The 24383-nt window shown below is 41.5% G+C and overlaps 1 long non-coding RNA gene across 1 annotated transcript in view; it reads left to right on the forward strand.

Moving 5' to 3' along the window:
• The first annotated feature begins 1971 nt into the window (after positions 1–1971).
• The window catches only part of LOC311632070, a 36291-nt gene continuing 13879 nt past the window's right edge, over positions 1972–24383 (forward strand). Inside the window, exons 1-2 of the long non-coding RNA XR_014796708.1 lie at positions 1972–2099; positions 2289–2352. This is a non-coding gene — a long non-coding RNA (uncharacterized lncRNA). The remainder of the gene's footprint in view (positions 2100–2288; positions 2353–24383) is intronic.

A 24383-nucleotide genomic window follows, 5' to 3' on the forward strand; every position in this document is an offset into this window, starting at 1 on the left:
TCCAATCACAATAATGGAATAATGAGCTATAATCCCTGAGTGTAAAGAGTCACAGGCTTGTGGAAGAGTCCAGTGTAGTCTGTGCTGTAAAAGGTATGTGTGTCCTTGCATGCATGCATGCTTGTGTATGTGTGTGGATGTATGTGCACATATATATGTATAGCCATACACACACATTCCTACACACAGTTGTGGTGACAGAGCAGAGGCAGAGATTTAGAAGTTGGTTGGCTTCATACAAGAGCGACAGTAGAGTGACATTAAAAGTGACAGTAAGCTGCACAAGGGGAGAGAGGCGGAGGCCATTCTCAATCCCCATGCATCCCGGACATTTATTCTGGCAGCAGAGACAGCATGTACAAAAGTAGCGTGAAAATACAATTGCATGTAGGGTTGCAGAAGACATGAAAGCTTGGGCCCTAAAGGAGAGTAGATGTGGACCAGGGGCTGGGAACAAGGTTACAGAAGGCAGATTTTGGCCAGCTTCATGGTGAGTCCAAAGCCAGGGGCTTGAGTAATGTGTGACTTCGCAGAGTTTTCTCCTTATTTTTTTAGCAGGGGGTTTGATGTGGGGAGAACATGGGTACTACTTGTTTAGCAGAGCTCTGGATGCCTTTTTCACAGCGATGAGACCCCAAATAATTTAATATGGCCATGTAACAAATAAAACAGTAACAATGGGACTCCACTAGGAAAAGATGTTACAGGTGAGCCCACATTTTAAGGAAAAACACCCTAAATTAAAGAAGAATTAACACAAACTCCAATGCCAATTATTGCACATAAAAAGAGGGTTAAATAATGCCCGCACCTCAGCGATAAAAAAGAAGGAAATCTTGCCACGTGGGAAAACATGGATAGGCCTTGGGGGCATTTTGCTAAAGGAAACAAGTCAGAGAAAGACAAATACTGTATGATATCATATACATGTGGAATCTAAAAAACAAATGAACAAACAAACCAAAAACCCACTCATAGAAAAAGAGATCAGATGTGGTTAACAGCGGTGTGTGTGTGTGGGGGGGGGGGGGGAGGGGGTAGGCAGCATGGGGGAAGTAGTGGATGAAGGTGGTCAAAAGATACAAACTTCCAGTTATAACTGGAAAGCATACAATTGGGGGTGTCATGTGTCGCACGATGACTATGGTTAACACTGCTGTATGGTCCATTTAAAATATTTGAAAAGAGTAGGTCCTAAAAGTGGTCTCCATTAGGGAAAAGGTTTTTGTTTGTTTGTTTTTTGTATCAATGTGAGGTAATGGAAGGTAACTAAACTACTGTGATAATTTGTAATACATGTAGGTCAAGTCTTTATACTGAACACCTTAAATGCATATCATACATCAATTATATCTCAACAAAGCTGAAAGTAAAAAAAAAAAAAAGTAAAAAAAAAAAATTCATGACCTATTTATTACTGTCAGGAGGATGAGGATTAAATGAGCTAACTTAATCCATTGCCTGTTCCCGCCCTGCATGTCCCAGTGCCCAGCAGCAAACAGCTGCCACTGCTATTGCCACCGTGCATTTAAGCGAGGTAGACCGAGGCGGAAAATGCTTAGCAGAGGTTCTCCACCTGCTTCCAGTCTGCACACTGATGACCTGGTACCCAGCACGTCTCCTCCGTGGGCATTCCCAGTTCAATTTCTGTACCTTACTTTCTGTTAGGGAACATATCAGAGCGTGATATAGGCACAGCCTTCAAACCACTCTCAATTATAAATAAAAATGAAATGATAGCAAGCTTGAATAATCATTACCTGTGAATTCCTCTCTCTCTCTCTCTCTCTCTCTCTCTCTCTCTCTCTCTCTCTCTCTCTCTCTCTCTCTCTCTCTCTCTCTCTCCCCTTTCTGGACAGCAAGCTTCCCTCGGGCAAGGGCTGTGCCAGATTCTTCTCTTCATGGCATGTGGCTCATTGTTTGGTGCGTACGTAGTAATTGATAAATATTTGCTGAATGAAGGACTTTGATCCCCCAGCCTGTGGGAGTGAGAGAGTGAGGGATTGCTGCCCCCCTCCCTTTCCCCTGCCCCCAGTAAATCAGGAAGCCCTCCAGAATCAGAAGAGAGAGGAATTGGACAGAATGTCATGGTTTGAAGGGTAAACGGCAGCTCCCTGTCAGCAGTTCGCCTCTCCTTCTAGCTTTATCGGCCCCCAAAGACGGAAAGAAAGGGCTTTGTTACCCTAGGGGACCATTCCCAATGGCGCAGTTCCCGCTCCAGAGCTAGAAGGGTGGCTCCTGTCTTTTCCAGTTCGTGTCTAAACTATCCCTTGCCTTTCAATTCCCAGAGTCTGGTTTCCTTGCTGCGAAATCTCCCGGTGGAAAGAGTTGAGACAACAAGGCCTACATAAGGTAAGTAGATAAATGCATAGGATGTTAGATGGTGATGGATCTGAGACAAAAATAAAGCAGGGAGGAGGGTGGGAGCATTGAGGGGGAGTGCAGTTTTGTGTGAAAGGTCTAAGAAGGATTCACTAATAAGGTGAGCTTTGAGCAAAGATACGAAGTGGTGAGGGAGCGAGCCAGGGGCTCTCTGATGCAGTGTCCCAGGGAGAGGGAACAGCCAGTGCCTGGCCCTGAGGTGGGAGCGTGTTAGCGTGGCTGAGGATCACCCATGAGAGCCTGTGGCTGGGTCAGGGTGAGGTGGGCATGACCCATAGGAGGTGACCTCAGGGAGATGATGGCTTGTTCTGTCATGATGGGCCTGGCGGGCCACCGCAAGGAAACCAGCTTTTGCCGTGTGTGAGATGGGAAGAGTCTGAGCAGGGGCATGCTGAAGTCTGCCTTGGAATCTGACAGAAATTGAAGGACAAAGGTGAGAACGGAGAGAATAGGAGGCCACTAGGTGAGGGGTCATGGTGACTCGGAGGATGACGAGAAGCAGTTGGATTCCAGATGCACTTTGAAGGTAGAGCTGACAGCTTGCTTAGCTTGAGAGCTCAGATGTGGGGCAGGAGAGGGAACCCGTTAGGATGGAGCTCCTCTCCCCTCAAGGTTAGGCTTGTTGTGTGTGAAGGGGGCGGTAATGTCATGGTGGGTATTGATAGATGCACAGCGATTTTAATAAATCTTGTAACCAATGGACTTGACTCAGTTTTCCTTGTGAGACTATTTCAAAGTTTAGTACTATTTGTAGCTTTCATTGACTGTGTGGCCTTCTATCAGCAAGTCACAGATGGTCAGCTCGAAAGGAACTTTGAGATCAAATACGCCAGTGTGTCCCACAGTGTGGGCGAGGGCCCTGGTGGTTGGCCAAGAGATTTCAGGTGATATATAGTAGCAGATGTTATTACCTTTTGAGAAAGCAATTTCTTTTTCAATCCTATTTTCATTATATACCAAGAAGCAATCTCAGCGTGGTGGTAAATCTTAACCGCTTCTTGAACATTTCCTTATTTACCCTTTTAACCAAGAGTGATCAGGCCCCGAGATGTAGCAGGCAGCAGGATTTGGCTGGAATTTAATGGTTTTGCATTCACGAAGTGTATTATTATTATTTCTAAAAGCATATTTATTTGTGGACTCACATTTTTTTATGTTCTGGACTCATATTAATGTAGTATACCAGAGGATTCTAACATTTGATTTAAATGCTATCTAACAGCTAAGATAATTGCAGGTATTCTCTGGTGTGTTTGACTTAAAAACTTTGTGTGTGTGTGTTTAAACTATATATATATAGTTTAATTTATTTAAACTATATATATATAGTTTAAATAAATTAAACTATATATATATATATGTTTAATTTTTATTTTTTATTTTTTATTGTTTAAAGTATTACCTATAGTAGAACATATATCTCCTTTTTCCCCATTGACTTTTCCCCAGCCTCCCCTACCCCCTGTCACATGCTCTCATCCCAACCCACAGTGTCTTGTGTCAATTGTTTGCGCTTATATGCATGCATACAAGTCCTTTGGTTGATCTCTTCTCCCCCCCCTCCCCAACACTCTCCAACCTTCCCGCTGTAATTGGACAGCCTGTTCGGTGCTTTACTGACTCTATATCTATCCTTTTGTTCATCAGGTTATAATGTTCTTTATTTTCCATAAATGAGTGAGAACATGTGGTATTTTTCTTTCATTGGCTGGCTTATTTCACTTAACATAATGCTCTCCAGGTCCATCCATGCTGCTGTAAATGGTAAAAGTTCCTTCTTTTTTATAGCAGTGTAGTATTCCATTACTTGATCGTAGTTTTCTAATCCACTCATCTGCTGATGGGCACTTAGGCTATTTCCAAATCTTAGCTATGTTGAACTGTGCTGCTATGAACATAGGGGTGCATATATCATTTCTGATTGGTGTGTCTAGTTTCTTGGGATATATTCCTAGAAGTGGGATCACTGGGTCAAATGGGAGTTCCATTTTTATTTTTTATTTATTTATTTTTTAAAAATATAATTTATTGATTTTTATACAGAGAGGAAGGGAGAGAGATAGAGAGTTAGAAACATCAATGAGAGAGAGTCATCGATCAGCTGCTTCTTGCACACCCCCTACTGGGGATATGCCCGCAGCGAAGGTACATGCCCTTGACCGGAATCGAACCTGGGACCCTTCCAGTCCCCAAGCCGACGCTCTATCCATTGAGCCAAACAGGTCCCGGCCCATTTTTATTTTTTTGAGGAAACTCCATACCATTCTCCACTGTGGCTGCACCAGTCTGCATTCCCCACCAGCAGTGCACAAGGATTCCTTTTTCTCCACATTCTTGCTAGCACTTGTTGTTTGTTGATTTGTTGATGATAGCCATTCTGACAGGCGTGAGATGGTACCACATTGTCGTTTTGATTTGCATCTGTAGGATAATTAGTAGGTTTGAGCATGTTTTCATATGTCTCTTGGCCTTCCTTATGTCTTCTTTCGAAAAGATTCTATTTAGATCCATTGCCCATTTTTTTTATTGGATCATTTATCTTCCTTTTATTAAGTTGTATAAGTTCCCTGTAGATATTGGAGATTAAACTTGTATCAGTGATATTATTTGCAAATATGTTCTCCCATATAGTGGGCTTTCTTGTTGTTTTGTTGATGTTTTCTTTTGCTGTGCAGAAGCTTTTTATTTTGATGTAGTCCCATTTGTTTATTTTCTCCCTAGCTCCCATTGCCCTTGTATACTAATGTATACATTCATACCAAAAAGGGCACATATGTATGCAGCTTGATGATCTTCACAAAGTAAACATACAAGTACTATGCTCAGATTCAGACAGAGCCTTCTTCTCTGGAACAGTCTCCTCCCCAACCCTCGACAAAGGATACCATTATCTTGACTTCTGATACCTTAGACATGCTTTGCCAGATTTGAAATTTATGTGATTGAAATTATTCAGTATGAATTCTTTTGTGTTTCGCTTCTTTTGGGCCACATTATATTTCAGTTTCATCCATGTTGTTTATGAACAACTAATTCTTTCTTCTTCATTGCTGTATATTACTTCATACTATTCTATGATATTCTATTATTCTACTAATATATCACAATTTGTTTTCCCATTTTATGGCGGGTAAACTCTATTTTTAGTTTCTGGTTAGTAAGCTATAGGTTGTTCAAACCCTTCTTTTGTATTTCTGTTAGGCACAGCTATTTTTGTTGGTGTGTAGTTATATCTCATTGTGGTTTGGATTTACATTTCTCTGGTGATTAATGGAATGGAGTACCTTTTCCCCTTGTTTATTAGTTATTTGACTATTCTCTCTTTGAAGTACCAAGGTAAGGCTTTTGCCTATTTTTCTTATGGGATGAAAGTCTTTTTTTTCTTCTTAAATTCTGGGCTTTCCATTCTGTCTAATTGGTCTTCTGTCTATCCTTGAGCCAATACTGCATTATCTTAATGAACAATAATGTTGAACATTTTTTTTAATGGACATTATTGGCCATTTACATATCTTCTTTGAATAAATGTCTGTTAAAATCATTTGCCTGCTTTAAAATTAGGTTGTTTTCTTTATATTATTTAGTTGTAAGAGTCATTTATATATTCTGGATACTAGATTCTCAGAAGATATATGATTTAGAATAACTTCTTCCATTCTGTAGATTGTCATTTTAGTACTTGGTAATGTCCTTTTTGCACAAACTTTTTTATTTTTTATCAAGTCTAAAAAATCTATTTTCTTTGTTGCTCCTTCTATTGGTATCATATTTAAGAAATTTGCCTAATGTGTGGTCATTAAGATTTACACCCATATTTTCTTATAAGAGTTTTCTAGTTTTATCTCTTACATTTAGATCTTTGACCCATTTTGAGTTAATTTTTGTGTATTGTGTGAAGTATGAGTCCAAATTTATTCTTTTGCATGTGGGTATTCAGTTGTCTGGCATGATTAATTAAAAAACTAGACTTTCCTCCACTGAATTGTCTCGACACCCTTGTTGAAAATTACTTGATCATAGATGTATGAGTTTATGTCTGGACTTGCAGTTCCATTGGTCCATATGAATATTTTTTGATAGAAATACACTGTTTTAATAGGTGCAGTTTTGTTTTAAGTTTTGAAATTAGAAAGTGTAAGTTCTCCAATTTTGTTCTTTTTAATATTGTTTTGGCTAGTTGGTATCTCTTGCATTTTTATATAAATTTTAGGATAAGCTTGTCCATTTTTGCAAAAGAAGCAGTTGGAATTTTGATAAGGCTTGCATTGAATCTATAGATCAATTTGGAGAGTATTTTAATCTTAACAATATTAAATCTTTTAATTCAGGAATATAGATGTCTTTCCATTTGTTTAGATCTTTAATTTTAAAAAAACACGTTTTGTTAGGGTTCAGTAGACAATTTTCCTACTCCTTGGTTAAATTTATTTCTAAGTATTTAATTCTTTTTTATGTTATTGTAAGTGGAATTGTTTTCTTATATCAGACTTCTAACCTATAGAACTATAAGATCATAACTTTATGTTGTTTTAAGCCATTAAATATATGCCAATTTGTTACAACATTAGGAGAAAACTTATACTCTTTGCATGATTTTAATTCTTTGATATTTATTTAGATATGTTTTTATGGCCCAACAAAGGGACAATTTTAGTAAATGTTCCATGTATAGTTGAAAAACAAAGCATTCTATAATTGTTGGGTCAAGTGTGCATGTGTGTGTGTGTGTAAGTCATATTTGTTAGTTATGTTGTTCAGATCTTCTATATCTTTACTGACTTTTTGTCTGCCTGTTATATCAGTTATTAAGGGAGTTTGTCAAACTGACTGTAAATTTGACTACTATAACTTTCATTTCTGTTGATATTTGCTTTCTATTGTAGAGATTTGGTTACTAGGTGTATATGTACACTTAGAATTGTTGCATCTTCCAGAAGAATTAATTCTCTCATTTTATTCAACTACTAGGGGCCCATTGAATGATTCATGCACAGGTAGGGTCCCTAGGCCTGACTGGCAGTCAGGCCAATTGGGGCCTTTCAGCTGCCAGCTAGGGACTTCCTTCATTCTGTGCTGCCCCCTGGTGGTCAGCGCATGTCTTTGTGACTGATCTAACTCTGGTCTCCTGGTTGAACATCCGAGGGGATACTTTGCATATTAGTCTTTTATATATATATAGATTCTCTCTAACTCATTACACTTCCTTCCCTAAAGTCTGCTTAATGTGTTAATGGTTTAGCTACATGTGTTTTCTTTTGGTTAGTGTTTGCATGACATATCTCTTTTCATCTTTTCATTTTCAACTTTCCTATGCCTTTATGTTTACGTTGTCTGCTGTAGGCAGCATGTAGTTTTTAATAATCCAGTTGGACATTTAGTCTTTGAATTGCAGTATCTAATAATTAAACCTCCTATCTTACAATTTATTCTATTCTCACAACTTTTCTATTTTAATTTTTCTGTTTTATGTCTTCTTTTCAATTAATGAATTTATTATTCTTTTCCCCCTTTTATTACATTGCTAGATAACATTCTTTATTATTCTTCCTTTAATGGTTATGTTATAAATTGAAACATATATCCTTAATATATTACAATATTAGGAAACGTGGTCCTCTTTCTACTTCCTGAACAACATAAGGCTCTCAGAATACTTTAATTTTATTTAGTCCCCTCCACATTCTTTTTTGAATTGACACATAATTGACATACAACAAAATATCAGTTTCAGATGTACAGCATAATGATTTGATGTTTATATATATTATGAAATGATTACCACAATAAGTCTAGTTAACAACTGTCACCATAGTAGTTACAAATTATTTTTTCTTATGATGAGAACTTTTAAGATATACTCTCTTAGCAACTTTAAAACAACAGATTAACTATATTCATAATGTTGTACATTATATCCCCAAAACTTACATATTTTCTAATTGGAAGTTTGTATCTGTTGACCCACTTTTCACCCATTTTTGCTCGTCCCTACCCTAGCATTTGGAAAGCACCAAACTGTTCTCTTTATCTATGAGCTTAGCACTTTTTTTTTTAAAATTCAAGATTCCACATATAAGTGAGATCACTTGATATTTGATCTAGCTTATTTCACTTAGTATAATATGCCCCCAATATCAATTAATGTTATTGCAAATGGTAAGATTTCCTTCATTTATATGGTTGAACACTGTTCTATTGTGGATATACACTGAGTGGCCAGATTATTATGATCTCTGAACACACAATAATCTAGCCACTCAGTGTATATCCTATATTATAAAAGGCTAACATGCAAATTGTCCTCTCGACCAGGAGTTCAACCAGCAGGCAGGCTGGCCAACCATCCATGTCCCCTCCTCCTGGCCAGGCTGGTCACCTTACCCATGCACAAATTCATGCACCGGGCCTCTAATATATATACACTGAGTGGACAGATTATTATGCATTCAGAGATCATAATAATCTGGCCACTCAGTGTATATATATGCCATGCTTTCATTATCCATTCACCCAGCAGTAGACATTTAGGTTGTTTTCATATGTTGGCTATTTTCTCCATATTCTGCATCATCATGGCACCTATTTTAGTTCTACATGTAACTTTATGTGGCACAATAAATCATTATTATTATTTGAGCAGTCAATATTTATTTGGCTTTACCTACATATTTAGATTTACCACTGTCTTCTTTATTTTTTGTGCTTTCATTTGACCTCATTTTGCTCTGCTCTGAAGAATTTTCTGTAGTATTTCCTTTAGTGCATTTCTGTTGAATATGAATTCTCTCTGGCTTTGTTTGTTTGGAAATGTTTTAATTCCATGTGCACTTTGAAGACTATTTTCACTGTGCATAGAGTTCCAAGTTGACAATTATTTGCTTTCAACACATTAAAGATGTCATTTCATTGTTCCTTGGCTTCCTTCATTTTTGTTTAAAAATCAGCCCTCATGATTACTGTTGCTCTTTTGAAGGTAATGTTTCTTTTCTTTGGCTGATTTTAAGATTTTTTGTTTTTGTATTTAAGTAGTTTTTACTACGATTTGCCTAGTTGTGGTTTTCTTTCTTCTGTTTGGAAATGTAAAGATTTAAACACCTTTAACTTGATGTCTTTGATGAGTTTGTGGGAAAAACTTAGCTAATATATTTTATCAAATATCACATCGACTCAATTCTCTCTTGTTTCTACTTCAGGATTTCCAAATACATACCTGTTAGAACTTTTCACCAAGTCCAACGTGTCTCTTACGTTTCTTGGTACAATAACTACAGTGTTGTTTTTCATATTTAATCTGTATATTTCCTGGTGACCTCGTTCAGTTTACAGATCCCCTTTTCTGCATTGTCTATTCTGCCAGAAATCCCATCTGTTGTGTTCCTATTTTTGGTTATTATATATTTCAATTTCAATTCTCGAGATGCATTGTTCATTTGGTAAAGATTATAGTTCTTGATCTTGCAGTTTACTCTCTTTAACTTATTAATCATAGACATTTTGAAGTCTGTATCTCATAACTCCGATGGCTGACTCACATATAGGTCTGACTGTTTTCTTAGGTTTTGGGTTATTTGGTTATATCTCCTGGCATGCCTGTAATTTTTGGTAAATGCTGGAAATAATGTATAACAAATTGTAAGCCAGTGGGAATCTCTGGATTATGTTATCTTCTTTCAGTGAAACTTACCTTTTGTTTTTTCCTTCTTCTTCTTTTGTCATGTTTTTCAAGTACTGGCAGATCATCTTGTTGCATCTGAGCTTGAGATGGCCTGAAATTAGGTTTTAGTCTTTGTGAAGGTTAAGCTATTTCTGCTTCATTCTTCTACTGTGTAGCCTTTTCATGGTCCTAAGGGAAGTTTGAAATGTTTGCCAGGATCCCTCCATTTGGTGGACCCCCACTTTAATTGTTATGAGACTGACTATTGACTTTTGAGCCTCGGAGTCTTGTGAAGTTTTACAACTCAGCAAATGCCTGCAGGAAAACAGTGCTTTAAGTACTGGACTTATTTCAGAGTGTTTTCTTTCTCTTTGCTCTTGTCTTCAGGTCCTAGCGGCCTTTGTATCTCCCCAGTGTCTTCAAACAGAAGTTCTTTGTCTTTATACTTTACATACTGTATCCCGATCTTAAAGTTGGTCTTGCCAAGGGGGTTGGTCTGAAATAATCTAGTCTATTATGGCTAAAAGCAGAAGTCCATTGTCCTTATTTTTGTCATTGCCTTCTATTTTAAGACCAGTGATTCTAGCTTTCCATTCATATTAGTGAAATAATTTTCTTTCTAAGTAAATGTATTTATAGATGTTCCTCGACTTACAATGAAGTTAGTCCCAATAAACACATTATAAGTTGAAAATGCTATAAGTCAAAACTGCATTTCATGTACCTAATGTACCAAACATCAGAGCTCACCCTGGCTGGTTTCTACTGAATGTGTATCTCTTTTACACCATTGTAAAGTCAAAAAATCCTAAGCCAAACTAGCATAAGTATTTATTATTAGAAATGTAGAAATTGTAGCAAGATACAACAAATCCTATATCTAATAAAAGAGTAATATGCAAATTGACTGTACATCCACAAGCAATGCCCAGCAGCCAATCAGGGAGCGAGTATGCAAATTAACCCAACCAAAATGGCCGCAGCTACAGAGCAAGCAGGAGGCTTGGGTTTCCCCAGTAATGGAGGAAGCCAAGCTTCCTGCACAACCTAGCCAGCCCAGGCCTCCACTCAAGGCTAAAAAGTTTCAATTATAGAAGATAAATAAACTCCAGATACCAGCACCTCTGCTTGGGTTGCTGGGGGGCATGGCCAGCCTGCAATCCACCATAGGCCCTTCACTCAGGCCTCCCTATGCCCCAAGGAAACCCCCACCCTGATTCAGGTCACCCTTCAGGGCAAACTAGCTGGCTCCCATCTGAGTACCAGACTTCTATCCTATCGAATAAAAGAGTAATATGCAAATTGACCATCATTCCAACACACAAGGTGGCTGCCCTCATGTGGTCAAAGATGGCTTCCTTCATGTGGACATAAGAAGGCCACCACAAGATGGCAGGGGAGGGCAGTTGGGAGGCACCCAACCTGCAAGGGAGGGCAGTTGAGGCAATCAAGCCTACAGGGGAGGGCATGATGAGGCTGGTAGGGATGATGAGGATGATAGAGGAGGGAAGTTGGGGTGGCCAGGCCTGCATGGAAGGGCAGTTGGGGGGATCCCAGGCCTGCAGGGGAGAGCAGTTGGGGAGGGACCAGGACTGCAGGGGAGGGCAGTTAGGGGTGACCATGCCTGCAGGGGAGCAATTAGGTATCAATCAGGCTGGCAGGGAGTAGTTAGGGGGTGATCAGGCTGGCAGTCAGAAATGGTTAGGAGCAATCAGGAAGGCAGGCAGGCGAGCAGTTGGGAGCCAGCAGTCCTGTATTGTGAGAAAGGTGTTTGACTTCCTGTTTAGGCCCGATCCCAGTAGGATTGGGCCTAAACAGGCAGTCAGACATCCCTCATGGGGTCCCATATTGGAGAGGGTGCAAGCTGGGCTGAGGGACATCCCCCCCCCCCCCCCGCCCCGTACAAATTTTGTTCACCAGGCCTCTAGTAGGATCATAAATGCGTATTTTCCTCTTCAATGGGTAATCATTCAAATAAAAAAGAGTTGACTTAAATGAAAGTAGTAAGTAAATAGCATTACAGATGGTGCGTGGGATGATAAAAATGGTGGTGATGAGGTTCAAACAACTTGTTTTATATAGCGAGAACTAGAAACCCATAAAAGTCATTGTCTTGCCTAACATTACACACATGCATGGTGGAGCTGATAGCGTGACGCAGTTCTCTTGGTTCCTATTTCAGTCCTTCATCTGCCCCCACAGACCTATTACTAGAAGCTCTTCTCCCTCCCTGTGTCTCAGATCGATTTAATTTCTGTAGCTTTTTCCCTCCCCATTTTATCCTGGATTCTTCCATGTGTATTCTTAGACTGTTTTTTATAACAGTCTTTGGGTTATTAGATTGTAAAAAAAAAAAAAAAAAAAGACAAATGTCTAGGCCCAACCCATGAGTGTTTCTGTGGCTTGCGTGTGTGTATGTATGTGAATGTATGTGTGTACACTTCCAATCTCCATCAGTTTTTACTAGTCATTTATGTATAATGTTTGAACCCTTGCGATTCAGGGTGATTGATCCTTCTGAAGGCTCGGCTCCTTTTAAAGCTGCGTGCAAAAGAATGACCAGTTCTGGGTAATTTATTGTTACTAAATCTCCTCTCCTTTTGCTTAATTGTATTATTTGCCTCGGGGATGCTGTAGAAATGCGAAGCCAAGTCAGCTAAATGAAACACGATCCCGGTACAGGAAAATAACGATGTGTCTCTTTTGCTAAATAACAGCCTCCCCCCTCATCTCCAGATGCTTGGAACCGCACCCTCATTTTTTTTTGGAGGCCAATGAGGGTGGTGCCTGGCTTGGTCTTGGTTGTCAAGGGCATGGGCAGGGAGTGGGCAGAACAATGCAACAGGAACTGGAGCTTGGATCTGGGGAGCGAGCAGACAGGGAGAGTCCTGTGGAGAGGCAGTCACCAGCCTTCCCTCTGATCTTGGATTTAGGCTATGTACCACCCCAGTCCAACCACACAGCTGAAATTCAAGGCCATAAGTTATCATTTAATTTTGGAAATCGGCAAGGTTGGAGAGACCTTTGAGGGGATCAATTGCTTCTTATCTTACAAGGTCACTGGGACTCAGGACGACTGTTTTTTTAACCATGTCATTTATGCAGCCCTCCACAGACTACCTTTCATCCCTTTGACCTACTTGTTTGGGGCCCTCTGAGGTCAAACAGGAGCATGGGATACAGCAAAGAGCTACTAGTCTTTCCTGAGTGTCCACCATATGCCAGGCACTGGTCGAGGTTCAGGAGTTGTGGCAGTGCACAAAGCCATGAGCCTGCCCTTGTGGTGTTGGCATTCAGGATGGGTAGGGTAAGGTAAGACACATAAGTAAAATATGTGAATGGCATGACGAATGGAAAGTGTTACAGAGAAATAAATACAATGGAAGCGGTCGGCAGGGAGGCCTCAGGGGCCGCAGGGCTGCCATGTTAAATGGGGTGTCCAGAGGAGGCCCCCCTGAGGAGGTGAAGGGGATGGGCATATGTCCAGGGAATGGGGGTATGGAGAGGCAGCAAGTGGCTGCTAATGTGGTGATCTTAATGCTATTGGGGTCAGAGTCCTGAGGACATAACCTTCCAGGCTTCACCCCAGAGACTCTGGTCCATTGGCCCTAAGGCAGGGCCTGGCAGTCTGCTTTCCTACAAAGCTCCCTATGCAACTCAGATGTGTGCATGTAAAAAACAACTTAAAATTTTTTACTCTGAGCGTCCTGTACTTTGAAAAGCCTTGAAAAGAATGATTCCAAGGACAAGCAGTGTCCACATTCCAGAGAGGAAAGAGTTTCCAGTGGACGGCTGTCTGTCTGGCAAATGCAGGCCCAATGCCTGAAGGAGGGAAACAGGCAACTATTAAGTGCCTGCTGTGTGCTGGGTGCCCCCTCTATTTGTTGTCACATTGGAGGCTCTTGTCTTGACGCTCCCTGGGGCTAAGTGTCCAATGGGCACACTGAGGCCCCCCCAAGGTCCAGTGCTCACTGATGTGAAGGAGCAGACCCTTCATTAGGCTTTGTCTCCCAGACGTGGGGGTGCAGGTCTGCCTTCTCTCCCCTGAGCCCGTGCCAGCACTTTCATCTCTCTGACCCCAGTTTTTTCTGGGAGCTGGACTCTTGGTGAAAAACTTTCTCAATAAAACTTTCTAGAACAACTTCTGGATGTCAGGCATTTTGAAGAACTGCTGACTTTCTAAATGAAAAAGGACCTCAGACATGTACCCACACACAGGAGTAGAAACAACATGCGTCAGCCACCAGCTTTCCCTCTTCCCTCCACGTCCCTGGGAAACATCAGTCACTGATGGTGGCATCCTTTCTCGATGAACCCAGATGCAACCCCAGCACCCTCAACTCAGTGAGCTAGTTAATATATATATATTGATTCATCGAACGTGGCTCACAAAGAAGAAACCTATTTCCTGTTCATTATCTGGATAATTCCTCTTTAACACATCTGAACACCAGGGCGCCACAGGGTCAGTTTATCTCAGACACACAGATAGTTATGGAGCTGGATCTCACAGCAGACCATTGCTTTATTTTTATTGATTTTTATTGATTTCAGAGAGGAAAGGAGAGGGAGGGAGATATAGAAACATCAATAATGGGACAGAATCATTAATTGGCTGCCTTCTGCACACCCCCTAATGGGGATCAAGCCTGCAACCAGAGCATGTGCCCCTACTGGGAATCAAACCATGACTTCCTGGTTCATAAGTTGATGTTCAACCATTGAGCCACACCAGCTGGGCTTTTTTATTTATTTATTATTTTTTTAATTTTTATTTTTTAACTAGCCTCTTTAGTGGGTAGGAATCTCACTCCTCAAACTCAGGTAAGTGAAATGTAAAGATATAAACAACCACCAACCACATTCAGTTTCTGAATCAATCTGTCGATGACAGCAACAAAGCTTGAGCTTCTCTGCCTGGAGCTGTGCAAATTCTAAGAGACAGCAGAGGGCCAAGGTGTGGGTGGTCCTAAATGGTCCCTTTTCAGTCAGTTCTCTCTGTGCTGGAGCCGACCTGTCTTTCTTCATTACCCTTCTATCGGTGTCCCAGGCCATGTCCCTCATCTCATCTGATCATTGGTCTACTAGTAGATGCTTAGAGCTGCTGCTAAATTACTCCCTGTTGCCTTTTGCAATGTCTCTTCATGTCCAACTTGGCTCTTTCAGCCACTGGCCCTGTGTCCTTGCTACTCTCCAAGGGTTCGTGGTATTTTTGCTGTTTTTGTGTCCTTCTGGGACAGAGGGTATTGGTAAAGTTGTCTTAGGTTGATTTGTTATTTTTTTTTCTCTTGGGTCCTGTTAGTTTTCTGGGCCTCCACTCAGCATCTGGGCCCAGGATTTATCTACTCTCAGATCTCATACACTAGCCAGAGGACCGGAGGTCTCCTCTTCTTCATTGGCATTCGGCCTGGGATCGGGCAGGAGAACTGGTGCTGGGTCCCCTTTCCATGTCACCATGAATCCAGGTTCGGGCTTGCCCCACCCCCAGCATCCACCTGCTGGGGTCTCTCCTTGGGTCTCAGGAGGGACATTTGACAGTGCAGACTCAGCACCTCTTCCCCCACATCTGTTGTTTACAGGAGTCCTCTCCTCACTCATCTCCCCATGTTGGGAGAACTGGAGGTTTTCAGATGCCAAAAGCCAGGAACAGATTCTTGTTTCTCTGTCTGTTGACTTGTCTTGTCCTGAGGCAATGAACTCTGGGAGGCCTTGCTTGAAGAAGGGGCCAAGGGAACATTGAGGGAGGGAAGACAAGAACAAAGCACTATTTCAAAACATGATCCCCTCATGTCAGCCTGCCTCAGAAGTCTAGATTTCAGATTGAGATTGGCCAGCTATGGCATGTACACCAAATCTGGCCTGCTGCCTGTTTTTCTATTGCCTGCAAACGAAGAATGGTTTCTACATTTCAAATGGTTACCCTTAACATCATTGTGAGCAAACTATATAATTAATATCTTATATTTGCTTCTTGGCCCATAAATTCTAAAATACTCATTATCCAACCTTCCAAGGAAAAGCTTGCTGACCCTGGTAGAGAGTGCTGAGTGGGTGGCAGGGGGCCCTGCTCTCTCAGCCCTCCGAGGCAACTGGAGGAACGGACTACTGCTTTACCTTTGCTGAACTACATTCCAGATCCATAGAAGAAAACATCAGTGACTGCTCTGCCCTCACTAGATGGTCCCAGTTGCAGGCCAGTTGACAAGGATAAACGTTTAGAATAGTTGGCGAGGGAGAATCTTCCTAATAAAAATGCCCTTTGGCATTACTGTTGCCTGTAGGGGTCCCCAGGAGCAGACATGTGCTCTTTGGGGAGCTGCTTTCCACCAGCAGTGCCGTCTGGGAAACCCACTATAGATGTGGAGCTTCCAGCCCTTAAGCTTGTGTTCTGGCATCGCCCCATGGGATGCATTGGGAAACAAATGTAATTCTCACCATATGGTTCACCCAACAGGAAGAAATGTTGCTTGGAATCAGTGAATAATATACATTTTAAAATAAAATGCAAATATTCTTTATGAATATTGAGAAGACTTATGTCTTCATTTGCTGGTTCATTTTGAAACTGTTGTAGCTCTGTGTATTACTCTATACAAAGACATGAAATTAACTGTCATAATTTCTCCTGCAGTCTGAAAGTTGAACAAGTTTATGTTTCACCCAAATTAGTTTCTTTCCCTTCACATTTACTCTTTCATTAACCTTTCCAATTTGAGTTTGCAATAAAAAATTATATCATGATCAAATTCAAGGAAAGGTTTTGTGCAAGCCATGCCTACCACAGATATTTATTACTGTGCTAGAGGGGCAGGAGTCAGATTTATTTGGATAATTTGTTCATAATTTATGCTGTGACTATTTTAGAGTATTGAACACACAAATGCATGCTCTCATGTCAACCCATTGCCATAGTGATGGATATGTCAACTACACCCTTAGAGAAAGGTTTTGCTAACATCTGTAAACTGAGATCTTTGAGCAAATCTTTTTGGCATGGCCAATCTTTGCTGAGAAAATTTGTCCTCTTAGTTTTGATTAGGCTACTGGCTATTCTAATTTGATTATTTATAATTTTTTGTAGCATTAGTAGCACTGATAATACTAGAGATTAAGTTTTATCTATAAAAAATAAGAGTAATATGCTAATAATGACCAGACATCATTCCGGATGGCCTTCCGGATAAAGCTGGGGCCAGAGGGAAGCCTGGGTCTCGGGTGCCAGAGCGAAGCTGATGCTGGCAGCCCAGAGAAGGAAGGCCTACTCTTGCACAAATTTCATGCATTGGGCCTCTAATAATATCGATACATATAATAGATGAAAAGGACAAGCCTTTCTTATATTTTCTTTCTTGATTCTTAGACACACTGCAGACTAAGAACATAACTAAGGACATAAACACTATTTCTATTATTTTAAAGAAGGGAAAGCCAAGGCACAGAGAGAGGAACTGGATCAGTGGAGGCCACACAACTGGTGAGGGGCCAGTTCCTCTGTCTTCTAGCTTTAACTGCCCCGTCTTCCCCACTCCCCAACCCTGCCTTTAGATATGCTATTTTCTCTGTTTGATGGTCAACGTTTGAGGGGTCCATATGATCCCATTTTGGTTAGATAATCTGAGTGTTTATGGTGTTTATAAAGGGCTGCAGCATCTTTGGTTCTGAATTTAGAAGCCATTTTACTTTTTTTTTTTTTTTGAGGTTTTGGTCAAATTACTTGAGGCAAATGGAACTTCTTTGTCCAAAGGAAATTGATGTTTTTAAAGTCTTATAAAATAGATCTATCATGTTTTTTTGGGCTCAAATAACTGTTCCAAAACATTTTAATAAATTAAATGTAAGTGGATTAGAAACAGACAGATTATCTTTCCATGACATACCCAGACCCAGAGGAGCACTTAGAGAAACATGTTTAGGGTTTTCATGGACTCTGGCACGCACACATCTTGGTCTCTCCTCTCTTTCTGATAACATAATGGAGATGAAATCTGGTCTTATTCCTGAGATTATTTCTTTGTGCCTTTCCCATGAACTTCTCTGAATGTGACTGTGTTTAATGAGACCTGGTAGGGCAATGGTGTTTGACTTGACCGTGCCCATTATCTTTGGCATTTGATCCTAAAGGATGGGGAAATTTGGGTGGGTTCTAAGTGCAGTGGCTAAGGATGTGGGATCTACAGTTAAATGGATAGAGGTTAACCCCAATCCTCCCACTCACCTGAATCACTGAAGTAAGCATTTTGTCTTTTGAAACCTCAGGTTTATCAGCTATCAAATGAGAATAATTATGAGTACCTATTTTACTAAATGGAACAATCTATAGCAAGTCTACATTCAGCTGTGTGTGCAGCAATTAGTAGCTGGTTGCTATTCAGTGTCTTTATTATGGTGGGTGTTGGCTTTCTCCTTCCTCGCCTTCAGGACCCTTTCCTTCACTGAAAACATCTAATTTTCCTTTGGGAGCCCCTTCTCTCCTTCCACATGGAGTCATGCTGGGACTGCCAGTTAAGGTGCCCTTATATCAACAGACAAAGGAGTGGGCAGGTGCCCTGAGACCAATAAATTGTCTCTTTGGGGATTTGATACTGGAGTCTCGACACTCAAGGACTGAAAGTGGCTAAAGTCTTAAGTGGTTTCTGCTGTCTGGATCCCTAAAAGACCCCAACCCCTGGATTTTGTTGTTGTTATTGTTGTTTCTTATTGGTTTTTAGAGAGAGATGAAGGGAGAGGGGGCAGAGAGAGAGAGACAGAGAGAGAGAAAAAGAGAGAGAGAGAGAGAGAGAGAGAGAGAGAGAGAGAGAGAGAGAGAGAGACATTGATGTAAGAGCAAAACATTGATCTGATGCCTCCTGCATGTACCCTGACTGGGAATTGAACCAGCAATCCCTCGTGCACAGGATGACAACCAACCAACTGAGCCATACTAGCCAGGGCTCCCTGGCCTTCCTAAGGCTTTGTTTATCAGCTTCTTTTTAGACCCCATGAGCTGATAAATATACCAATGCACTTTTGAAGTTAAGCAGTGCCATTGTTACTCAAGGTCTGATTAATTGTATTGCTGCATGTTTCCAAACTGATAAATTTTATCACCATTGTTATCAGTGGATGACTTAAGTACATAAATTATTTATAAATCACACATGTGAAATACAGTCTAAGAAAAAAAATAAATAAAAGCACCATAAAGAAAAAAATTATCGTAATTTTTTAACCTGGAGATATCCCCTCTTAACATTTTTATAAATGTGCTTGTCTTCTTCACATATGTGAAGTTTGTGTGTTTTCATATGTTTCTGTGAAAGGATGTTTATAAATATCCATACACATTTGAAGTTGATGTCACAGAGAACCATGTGTAGGAAAGTATTTAGGGTCACTGTAGAAACTTATTGGTGGAACTCTTGGGTGACCCAATGACAGAATTCTTATATTAGAGCTTCGTGTAGGAACTGAATCTTAGATCCTTGAGTATGGCTCTGATGGTCATCTGTCCTATCTGCTCACGAATTCCACTCTTTTTTTTTTTAAATTCAAGGACCAAATGATAATCTGATTGGCCCTCTCCAGTTCCAGGGAACTCAAGATGAATCATTCCAATTTTTTGAAGAACTCTTCCCACTAGATGGACAGCTCAGATAGCAGAGAGGTGAGGAGCTGAACATCCTGAGAGCCAGAAGATGGTAGGCTATTACAGGAGCCACCTCCTCTTTGCTGAATACCTACATGTTTTCTATGCAACCAGGCCATAGCTGACACAGAAGTTAGATCCTAAAGGAATCATGTAGGCAACAATTAAAAAATAGTCATCGTTACCTTCAATGTTAGACAGAGGACTACTTCTTTGGTAGAACACCGAATGACGTATTTGGCATGCCTCTAGAGAACAGTCTGAAATATATCCAAATGCTAGAATTATCCTCACTTTGATGATCCCCTCCCACTCCTCTTTCTCCGCTCTCCTTTATACCCTCTCAGGTGTAAAGCCGAGACCAGACATGCATACAGCTACCTCCCACCTTTCATCTTGCACTCACTCCAGGGCACTGGCATGCCACAAAAAAGCCATAAAGTAGCTTTATAAATTTTTTTTAAAAAAAAGAAATGGTGAAAAAAAGCAAAACAAACAAAACAAAACAAAAAGCATGTTCTTCTGCCTGATCATAGTTGGAGTCTCTGAAGGGTGTTGATGTGTGTGACTCCCGGGGCTAAGCTAGGAGATGTGGAATTGTAAATCTAAACCACAGACTCGGAACCCTTAGCCTCAGGGGCAGTGACTGTGACAAGGCACATGTGCAGAGTGGTCCACACCAGTTGAGATGGCCTCGATGATTACCATTACTCAACCAGTGCTGATTCCACCCTGTCAGTCTGTTAAGAGGGCCCCTCATTCCTATGCACGATCTCCGGGCTCTTCTTTTCAGAGACCATTAAACTCAGTTTTATCAGATAGTTAGTTGGTTGTATTTAAAAGACAAGTGTGTCCTAAAGGAGGCTTCTCATTTTTATTTCCTGGACCATGGATTTAATACGCTTCCCAGGCAGGGCTTGTAAAAGATGGATATGACGTTAGCGCTGTGGCCATTCCCATTAGAGGCATCATCGCACTTGTTAATGCAGCCCTTTCATAGAAATTGTTTTCAAATTAGACCAGCGCTCTATAATTTTGAAGTATTTGAAAAGATAATTTTATCTAACTGATAAAAATGAGGGAGGTATCATTCCTAGCAATTATAAACTATTTACACAGAAAGCATTTAGCGAGGTACATTGACCGTGACTTCTGGGGAGGCAATTATGGTGCACACATTAGGGGAGAGGCTGGGAGGTTTGCAGGCCAGCGCGGTGCGGGGATTGCAAGCTCTGGGCCAGACTGCCAGGGTGCGGATCCTGGCTCTGCCGCTTGTTCGCCTTGTGACCTCACACAAGCCACTTCATGCCTCTGAGCCTCGGCTTTCCCGTTTATAAAATGGGGCTAATAATGGGGTATCTCAGGAGTTTGTGGTGAAGATGAAATAGAATACTTTGAAGGAGCCTTTCATGCTATAATCACTCAGAAATAGTACCTGTTTATTACAGTTGGCGAGGCCGCGGGATGGTTCTTGTTACAAATGATCAAGGATGTGGACCCTACAAGAGGAGCTGATGGCTCTGATCTTTTCAATTTGAGTAATAAGAAAATATTTTTTTTTTTTTACTAAACATCATTCTCTGGGTTCCAGAAACTCATCTTTTATCAACTTTATCAGTTAGCTAACTACTGCCCGAGACCACCTACAGGGAAGGAACTGAGCTGGGCTCTGGGAGAGCCTTGCCAGCCTGTGACATGCGTCCAGCATCATTGGGGATAAAGGGTGAACACCCAGCAGGCCCTCTGCAGAGTCCTGTCGTAGGCCGAGGGCTCCAACAGCCAGCAGTGCAGTCGGGGAGAAGCACTGGCCAGGACAGCAGTGGGCAGAGGGGACTGCGGAGAGGAATCCTGGTCTTGGAGGCTGTTTAGATTTTAGGCAGATGGGGAGGAATAATGAAGGCGTTTCAAATAGGAAACTCTGGGGCTCGGTCAAGGTGTAGGTTTAAGCAAGAAGCAAATGTAATGGCACATGTAAGTGTGTTCCCTGAGAATGTAAGCTGCAGGCATGGCTGGTCTACATATTCTAAAGATGCCCCGAGGATCCAGGTTTTCTCCTCTCTTCCTCGTGGCCTCAATTCTCTGACTGAGATGCATTCTCTGAAGGGATTATCTCTCCTCGAGGCAAAATAGCTGCAGAAGCATCACCTTCCTCCTTCCTGGCTCCAGCAGAGTGGGGGAAAGCCTCAAGTCCCCAGCCTACCAATGCTGACCAGGGTCTGACTGCATCTCACTGACTTCGATTGGATCTCAGAGCCAATCACTCTGGCCAGGGGAATGAGACTAACTGGTCACGTCCTAGGTAGCAGTTGGTGGGTGGAAGGGGGCCAGAGGGTGGATCCCCAAATGCAAAACAGATATCAGTGCCCACAGGATTCACATAGAGGGCAATGTCCTTCATCAGAGGACAGGGGTTATTTTTTTGTTTGTGTGTGTGTGTGTGTGTGTGTGTGTGTGCTTTGTTGTTAATTCTCACCTAAGAATGTTTTTCCCATTGTTTTTTAGAGGGCATGGAAGGGAAGGAGGAGAGAAGGGAAACATCAATGAGAGAGAGACACATGGATTGGTTGCCTCCTGCACATACCCTAGTCGATAGAACCTGCAACCCAGGTATGTGCCCTTGAGTGGGAATCCAACATGAGACCCTTCAGTGCATGGGGCTGACACTCTAACCACTTAGCAACACTGGCCAGGGCCAAAGAATGTATTTTTATGTCTAGGTTTATTCTCTTGAATCTGATACGAGATTTACAACAACCTGAAAATTGAGAAATGCATTACATACCTTGGAGATACTGAGTTTAATTCTCTGTACCCTTTTACATTAAAAATGTACAATTGGGAGCAGTTGTCTTGGTTAAAATAGGGAATATTGGATTTACTTCATGGCAAACCATGACCCCTTCATCCTCTAAGAGTACTTGGCTTTTTATAATACCAGGGACAGGATCAGACTGAGCAGGCCCCAACTGCTGCTTTTCAGGACGGCAGCGAGCTTACTCTATCCGATTCCCTTGGTTCTTTGAGTCACTTTGGAATTGGCTCTCTGGGATTTGGTGGCCCCTGGTTTCCTCCAAGTTGAGGAAGTAGAGCCAGGGTTTTCAGAAGACAAGCGCTAATGAAAAGAATTGGACTGAATGTTAAAACTAGTATTTTTAGACCAATAAGAATTCTATATCCTTATGGGAAGGCGTATTCAGTTTTCTTCCTTCTCCTTGGAAAAGCTTTATCCCCTTCCTATTGCATGGGAAGTTATGACAATAACCCCAGGCAAAAACGAGTTGGGATTCCTCTTTCACTGAATCCATTCCTTTTAACTGCAGATGGAATAATGGTGACAATGATGAATATGCCTAAGGCGAAAGCTGTCATCCATTAAGCACTTGACATCTTAAGAGTTTTACATGTATTATTTTGTTTAATCACTAGTAGCCCTGCGCACAAATCTGTGTGCCAGTAGCTCTCTGTGGGGCCTGGCTGCTCTGCGTTGGCTACCCAGAGGCTTTCGGCAGCCCAGAGGCCCATCCGCAGCCAAGCATGGAATGCTTGCCTCATTGCTGGGGTGAGGATGCAAGCGTTCCTCACCCTAACCTGGCCAGAGGCCCTTCTGTGGCCAGGTGTGGAATGCTTACCTCGTCACTGGGGTGACAACACAAGCTTTCTGTGGCCTGGCCTGCCAGTACTCCGGCGGGGCTAACTCTTAAGATGGGCATCACCATCTTTGTGACAGAGTGACAGTTAATTTTCATATTACCCTTTTATTAGCTAGGATTTCAGCTACCCTGATAGATTCACCCCATTATCACCCCTTATTGATGAGGCCATGAGACCATGAGGCTTGGGGAAGCTAAATAATTTTCCCAAGGGGACACAGTTATGAAGAGATGTAGCCAACATACAAAGGTGTATACTTACCTTCCTTCTGAATATACCTATCCCCACGAGCCTGTGCCTTTGCAGATTCTATAAAACGCTACTTTAAGGTAACCCTTTTGGTCAGCAGCAGTTTCACTTGCCAAAGTCACATTAATATTCATCATGTCATTTGAGCTCAGTATCCTGGCACACAGGATTGTGTTGTTGGGAGCATCCAACATGTTAGCCCAGAGTCGGCATTTTTTACGTTTTCTGGAAATGCTAGTTTCTGTCCTGCACAGCCCAGTTGGTCTGCATTTATTTTTTCGACCACATGGTGCCGAGATGAGTTCTGCCTGGTCTCACCCGGGCTTCCATGGCTTTGTGGTCTTTTTCTGGTCTACATCCAACTGCAGTGCTGTCCTTGGGAGATGTGGGCACTAGACACATATGGAGTTTAAACTATCTGTCCTCCCAGGGGACCTTAGGTAATAGCCTTGTCCCATTCCTAGTTCCTAGTAGGACAGGAATTGATCTTTCTGCCATTTGAGACAAATAGCTACACACAATTTGACAGTAGCTGGTGTGCTAAGGAGACACACTGAGCCACTAAAGGAATCAATGAGTGGATAACTTACACTTTGCATGAAATAATCTTTTGGGAAGGCAGAGGACACAGTGGTTAAGAGCTTGAGCATTGCATTCCTGCTGGCTTAATTCAAATCTTGTCTCCACTACCATAGCATGAATAATTGGGGGCAAATATTTTAATTTCTGAGCCCCAGTACTCCTCCTTTGTAAACAGTAACCTTTTTGAGTTGGTTGTGATGCTTGACTAGGAAGATTTGCATAAGTGCTCACAAAGTCCTC

The sequence above is a fragment of the Pipistrellus hanaki genome (genome assembly GCF_964339955.1).
Source record: "Pipistrellus hanaki genome assembly, chromosome: 13".
Lineage (NCBI taxonomy): Eukaryota > Metazoa > Chordata > Mammalia > Chiroptera > Vespertilionidae > Pipistrellus > Pipistrellus hanaki.